We start from the raw sequence: 7,500 nt of genomic DNA on the forward strand, positions 1-7,500 counted from the left end.
AATAGATACTCGTTAAAGGACTTAAAGTGTACTCATTCCGATTACGGGGCCTCGGATGAGTCCCGTATCGTTATTTTTCGTCACTACCTCCCCGTGCCGGGAGTGGGTAATTTGCGCGCCTGCTGCCTTCCTTGGATGTGGTAGCCGTTTCTCAGGCTCCCTCTCCGGAATCGAACCCTGATTCCCCGTTACCCGTTACAACCATGGTAGGCGCAGAACCTACCATCGACAGTTGATAAGGCAGACATTTGAAAGATGCGTCGCCGGTACGAGGACCGTGCGATCAGCCCAAAGTTATTCAGAGTCACCAAGGCAAACGGACCGGACGAGCCGACCGATTGGTTTTGATCTAATAAAAGCGTCCCTTCCATCTCTGGTCGGGACTCTGTTTGCATGTATTAGCTCTAGAATTACCACAGTTATCCAAGTAACGTGGGTACGATCTAAGGAACCATAACTGATTTAATGAGCCATTCGCGGTTTCACCTTAATGCGGCTTGTACTGAGACATGCATGGCTTAATCTTTGAGACAAGCATATGACTACTGGCAGGATCAACCAGGGAGCTGCGTCAACTAGAGCTGAGCAGCCGGCCGCCCGGGAGTGTGTCCCGGGGGCCCGCGCGAACACGCAAGCGTCCGCTCAATTATTCTGCAAACAGGAGGAGGCTGAGCTCCCCTGCACGATACACCTCGAAACCCTCTCAGGTCCCGGCGGCGCGCAGCGCCGTCCTAAGTACTTGGTCGGGTTCGAGAGAGGCGCAATCGCCCGGAGTTTGGCGAGTAGACACTTTAGGTGCGACCACCCGTGCTCCCAACTGAGCTTGCCGCTGCCGACAGAGGCCCGGGAGCGTGCTGTCGTGGCATTGCCGGCGGGAGACAACACGCGCCACCTACGGTGGCCGGCAGCTCCAACGCCAGCGCCACAGAAGGACAAAAGCCCCACTTGGGTGCCGAAGCGAACTCTCCCAGCACAGCGCACGCGCCAACACGTCCGCACAGCTGCGATACAAACCACCTGCGAGAACCGCAGAGGCGACCGAGCAGCAGACGGCGTCGCGGCGCCGAGCGCCGGGCGGCGGCGCATCCTCAGCGCACACAGTCCTCAATCGGACCAGCACACTGCAGATGTCCACCGCGCTTCGCACCGGGCCCGCGAGGACCTACTTTGGCCGCACGGCGCCGCGTGCAGGGTGCGCCGGCGCGCAGCTGCGCCGCCTGCCGCCTCCGTCGGCCGGCGCGCCTGCCACTGGCCGCCCCCACCAGCCGGCTGTAGCGCGTGCGCCCACGCACCGCGCGGCCAGCACGCCGGGAGGCCCCCCCTCACCGGCCGGGGACGGTCCCACCCAGCCACCGCCGCGTATCGCTTCACACCCACATGCCATTCACGTTCGTGGGCATGGTGGGTATCGCTGAAACAACCGGTTGGTAGCTCAACCGATCGTCGCCATCACTGATTCACCTCTAGCGAGAACAACCGCACCACAACGGTTTACCAGTTGTTCATTTGCGTAACGTCACCAGCAAACGTAGACGTCCATCGCCATTTGCAAATTCAACGATTGTTGCATGCCTGTGTCAGGTGTCACGACACACTATGTCTGCCCACATACACGCAACAACATGTGCACGCTTCGCGAACACGTGGAAGGTGGCCCCCGTACGTATGCGATGTCCATTGCGCGAACGACTGTCAACCGGCCTCTGTCGCATGTCGCAGATGTGGAACGCAGTGCACCATGCTGTCACGGTGTGTGAGAAGAGACGACTACGTCTGACAACACGCGCCACTACATCAACAGACGGCTCATGCTGATCGCCATCCAGGGCATACCACACTGCAATCCGGCTCTTATAGGGAGACGACACATAGCTGAGTGCACAACAGTTGGACCGCATGGTTCGCCGTTGTTGGCGCAGTCGTTGTACGGTCACATGTACCACGATGTATCATTCAGTACATGAGGACCAATGTGCAGTACAGTGTGTGATTTGGACGTACAACATCAGCGGACAGTTGACACAGGCCGTACCACAGCGTAGGCTAAGTGCTTCGCCATGCGAATGCCAATGAACAACTGCGAAGGGCATTGAGCATGTACGTCCTGCTGCCATCCACATTACAGTGTATCGCTGCAAGGTGTTTAACATGAAGCGATACACTGGGGACCAGGCAGTGCGAGTAGCAAACTATATTGCGGGGGTTGCAGTTAGGCAACACTACACTAATTTAACGCGTCGTATGACAATTACAGAGCGGGTTAAGGCCCAACGTGTGTTGGGTTAAGGCCCAACGTGTGTTGGGTTAAGGCCCAACGTGTGTTGGGTTAAGGCCCAACGTGTGTTGGGTTAAGGCCCAACGTGTGTTGGGTTAAGGCCCAACGTGTGTTGGGTTAAGGCCCAACGTGTGTTGGGTTAAGGCCCAACGTGTGTTGGGTTAAGGCCCAACGTGTGTTGGGTTAAGGCCCAACGTGTGTTGGGTTAAGGCCCAACGTGTGTTGGGTTAAGGCCCAACGTGTGTTGGGTTAAGGCCCAACGTGTGTTGGGTTAAGGCCCAACGTGTGTTGGGTTAAGGCCCAACGTGTGTTGGGTTAAGGCCCAACGTGGGTTGGGTTAAGGCGCAACGTGGGTTGGGTTAAGGCGCAACGTGGGTTGGGTTAAGGCCCAACGTGGGTTGGGTTAAGGCGCAACGTGGGTTGGGTTAAGGCGCAACGTGGGTTGGGTTAAGGCGCAACGTGGGTTAGGTTAAGGCGCAACGTGGGTTAGGTTAAGGCGCAACGTAGGTTAGGTTAAGGCGCAATATAGGTTAGGTTAAGGCGCAATATAGGTTAGGTTAAGGCGCAATATAGGTTAGGTTAAGGCGCAATATAGGTTAGGTTAAGGCGCAATATAGGTTAGGTTAAGGCGCAATATAGGTTAGGTTAAGGCGCAATATAGGTTAGGTTAAGGCGCAACGTAGGTTAGGTTAAGGCGCAACATAGGTTAGGTTAAGGCGCAACATAGGTTAGGTTAAGGCGCAACATGGGTTAGGTTAAGGCGCAATATAGGTTAGGTTAAGGCACAATATGGGTTAGGTTAAGGCACAATATGGGTTAGGTTAAGGCACAATATGGGTTAGGTTAAGGCACAATATGGGTTAGGTTAAGGCACAATATGGGTTAGGTTAAGGCACAATATGGGTTAGGTTAAGGCACAATATGGGTTAGGTTAAGGCACAATATGGGTTAGGTTAAGGCACAATATGGGTTAGGTTAAGGCACAATATGGGTTAGGTTAAGGCACAATATGGGTTAGGTTAAGGCACAATATGGGTTAGGTTAAGGCACAATATGGGTTAGGTTAAGGCACAATATGGGTTAGGTTAAGGCACAATATGGGTTAGGTTAAGGCACAATATGGGTTAGGTTAAGGCACAATATGGGTTAGGTTAAGGCACAATATGGGTTAGGTTAAGGCACAATATGGGTTAGGTTAAGGCACAATATGGGTTAGGTTAAGGCACAATATGGGTTAGGTTAAGGCACAATATGGGTTAGGTTAAGGCACAATATGGGTTAGGTTAAGGCACAATATGGGTTAGGTTAAGGCACAACGTGGGTTAGGTTAAGGCACAACGTGGGTTAGGTTAAGGCACAACGTGGGTTAGGTTAAGGCACAACGTGGGTTAGGTTAAGGCACAACGTGGGTTAGGTTAAGGCACAACGTGGGTTAGGTTAAGGCACAACGTGGGTTAGGTTAAGGCACAACGTGGGTTAGGTTAAGGCACAACGTGGGTTAGGTTAAGGCACAACGTGGGTTAGGTTAAGGCACAATACGGGTTAGGTTAAGGCACAATACGGGTTAGGTTAAGGCACAATACGGGTTAGGTTAAGGCACAATACGGGTTAGGTTAAGGCACAATACGGGTTAGGTTAAGGCACAATACGGGTTAGGTTAAGGCACAATACGGGTTAGGTTAAGGCACAATACGGGTTAGGTTAAGGCACAATACGGGTTAGGTTAAGGCACAATACGGGTTAGGTTAAGGCACAATACGGGTTAGGTTAAGGCACAATACGGGTTAGGTTAAGGCACAATACGGGTTAGGTTAAGGTACAATACGGGTTAGGTTAAGGCACAATACGGGTTAGGTTAAGGCACAATACGGGTTAGGTTAAGGCACAATACGGGTTAGGTTAAGGCACAATATGGGTTAGGTTAAGGCACAATATGGGTTAGGTTAAGGCACAATATGGGTTAGGTTAAGGCACAATATGGGTTAGGTTAAGGCACAATATGGGTTAGGTTAAGGCACAATATGGGTTAGGTTAAGGCACAATATGGGTTAGGTTAAGGCACAATATGGGTTAGGTTAAGGCACAATATGGGTTAGGTTAAGGCACAATATGGGTTAGGTTAAGGCACAATATGGGTTAGGTTAAGGCACAATATGGGTTAGGTTAAGGCACAATATGGGTTAGGTTAAGGCACAACGTGGGTTAGGTTAAGGCACAACGTGGGTTAGGTTAAGGCACAACGTGGGTTAGGTTAAGGCACAACGTGGGTTAGGTTAAGGCACAACGTGGGTTAGGTTAAGGCACAACGTGGGTTAGGTTAAGGCACAACGTGGGTTAGGTTAAGGCACAATACGGGTTAGGTTAAGGCACAATACGGGTTAGGTTAAGGCACAATACGGGTTAGGTTAAGGCACAATACGGGTTAGGTTAAGGCACAATACGGGTTAGGTTAAGGCACAATACGGGTTAGGTTAAGGCACAATACGGGTTAGGTTAAGGCACAATACGGGTTAGGTTAAGGCACAATACGGGTTAGGTTAAGGCACAATACGGGTTAGGTTAAGGCACAATACGGGTTAGGTTAAGGCACAATACGGGTTAGGTTAAGGCACAATACGGGTTAGGTTAAGGTACAATACGGGTTAGGTTAAGGCACAATACGGGTTAGGTTAAGGCACAATATGGGTTAGGTTAAGGCACAATATGGGTTAGGTTAAGGCACAATATGGGTTAGGTTAAGGCACAATATGGGTTAGGTTAAGGCACAATATGGGTTAGGTTAAGGCACAATATGGGTTAGGTTAAGGCACAATATGGGTTAGGTTAAGGCACAATATGGGTTAGGTTAAGGCACAATATGGGTTAGGTTAAGGCACAATATGGGTTAGGTTAAGGCACAATATGGGTTAGGTTAAGGCACAATATGGGTTAGGTTAAGGCACAATATGGGTTAGGTTAAGGCACAACGTGGGTTAGGTTAAGGCACAACGTGGGTTAGGTTAAGGCACAACGTGGGTTAGGTTAAGGCACAACGTGGGTTAGGTTAAGGCACAACGTGGGTTAGGTTAAGGCACAACGTGGGTTAGGTTAAGGCACAATACGGGTTAGGTTAAGGCACAATACGGGTTAGGTTAAGGCACAATACGGGTTAGGTTAAGGCACAATACGGGTTAGGTTAAGGCACAATACGGGTTAGGTTAAGGCACAATACGGGTTAGGTTAAGGCACAATACGGGTTAGGTTAAGGCACAATACGGGTTAGGTTAAGGCACAATACGGGTTAGGTTAAGGCACAATACGGGTTAGGTTAAGGCACAATACGGGTTAGGTTAAGGCACAATACGGGTTAGGTTAAGGTACAATACGGGTTAGGTTAAGGCACAATACGGGTTAGGTTAAGGCACAATATGGGTTAGGTTAAGGCACAATATGGGTTAGGTTAAGGCACAATATGGGTTAGGTTAAGGCACAATATGGGTTAGGTTAAGGCACAATATGGGTTAGGTTAAGGCACAATATGGGTTAGGTTAAGGCACAATATGGGTTAGGTTAAGGCACAATATGGGTTAGGTTAAGGCACAATATGGGTTAGGTTAAGGCACAATATGGGTTAGGTTAAGGCACAACGTGGGTTAGGTTAAGGCACAACGTGGGTTAGGTTAAGGCACAACGTGGGTTAGGTTAAGGCACAACGTGGGTTAGGTTAAGGCACAACGTGGGTTAGGTTAAGGCACAACGTGGGTTAGGTTAAGGCACAACGTGGGTTAGGTTAAGGCACAATACGGGTTAGGTTAAGGCACAATACGGGTTAGGTTAAGGCACAATACGGGTTAGGTTAAGGCACAATACGGGTTAGGTTAAGGCACAATACGGGTTAGGTTAAGGCACAATACGGGTTAGGTTAAGGCACAATACGGGTTAGGTTAAGGCACAATACGGGTTAGGTTAAGGTACACATTGTTGTAAGGAAAGGTGTTTTGGGGGGGGGGGGGGGGGGCCGGTTTGTTGATTGTGATTATCGTAAGTAAATGACTGCGGCATCATCTGATTTGCCACGTCAGGGTGCACCTTTGGCTCATAACAGGCGGCGCTCTGATTCCATGCTTGTGGCAGACCTGTGTCTTTCATTCCTGCCATTGTTTGTGTGCTGTGACAGGAGGCAGTATTGTGATGTTGGGTGTACCCCTGTGTAGGACATGTGTGGGTGTTGGTGGCTTAGCTGAGCAATGGTGGTTGTCGGAAGGGTGGGATATTCTGTTTTGTGAGTGGACCTCCCGGTCTGGTTATGATAGTGTGGATAGTCTAATGTGGCGGAGAGGATGCACTGGGTGTTGTTCCATGCTGGTGCTTACATATTGTCTCTGTGCCTGTTACAGGCAGAGAGTAGTGCGTGATAAGAGTGTCTGGCTGACGTGTGGTTGTGATTGTGAGCAGAGTCTTTCAGCATGTATACGGACAGTTGTATACATTATCTGTATTTTGATGGCTCTATCTATTACTAATCAGCGCCGTGTATACGTTTCATCCGGTTCCAGTCGAAACTGTTGTATCTCTGTACATTAGTGACACGGCGAGGCCGCCATGTAGTTACTCGTCTCGGCAGCTTCCACCGGTGTATGGCAAATGATTATAAGGAATCAGTCTAGTCGTCAATACCGATAGTGTGACGTCACATGTCTGGGGTGGGGGACGCTGCGCCCTTCCGGTGGGTCATGGCCTAGAAAGACTCTTCCCACGCAGGGGGGCTTGGACTGTCATTGACTCTTCCGAGTAATATACTTGCCGTACGTTTTTGCGACTGCGAGTGCAACGCTCACCGGTACCGACATGGATGGAGCGCCTCCTAGCTGACCGCTGAGCATCTGCATTCGTACAGAGAGCAACGCGATCGCGTCTGTAGCTCGTAAGTGGTACAGCTCGCAGCTCATGTATAGGGACAGCGGGAATGTCGCATATTGGACATAACTCTTCATGAAACGCACGTTATAGGGGTGGATTGCACATTGCGCGTGCGAGCAAAGTCCGCCGTTCATCCGCTGGAGTTGCGGGTTGGGCGGTTGGGGTGGGGCACGAACGGGTGCAGGTGGAGTGATTGCCGGTCCACGACTTCGTGCGGCAGAGGCGCTGGCGTTGGGGTGCTGTTGTCGACAGAGGATGCAGGCTTTGTGGGTGGGGTCGAAAGAAGGGCACTGTGGGCCCATGGCTGTCTTAGTCGGCTTGGCGTC

General features: G+C 50.7%; 1 non-coding gene across 1 annotated transcript in view; it reads right to left on the bottom strand.

Moving 5' to 3' along the window:
* Positions 1-565, bottom strand: part of LOC124579805 — a 1,910-nt gene extending 1,345 nt beyond the window's left edge. The window contains exon 1 of the ribosomal RNA XR_006972966.1: positions 1-565. This exon is cut by the window's left edge and continues 1,345 nt beyond it. This is a non-coding gene — a ribosomal RNA (small subunit ribosomal RNA).
* Positions 566-7,500: the final 6,935 nt, after the last annotated feature.

This window comes from Schistocerca americana, unplaced genomic scaffold (assembly GCF_021461395.2).
Source record: "Schistocerca americana isolate TAMUIC-IGC-003095 unplaced genomic scaffold, iqSchAmer2.1 HiC_scaffold_313, whole genome shotgun sequence".
NCBI lineage: Eukaryota > Metazoa > Arthropoda > Insecta > Orthoptera > Acrididae > Schistocerca > Schistocerca americana.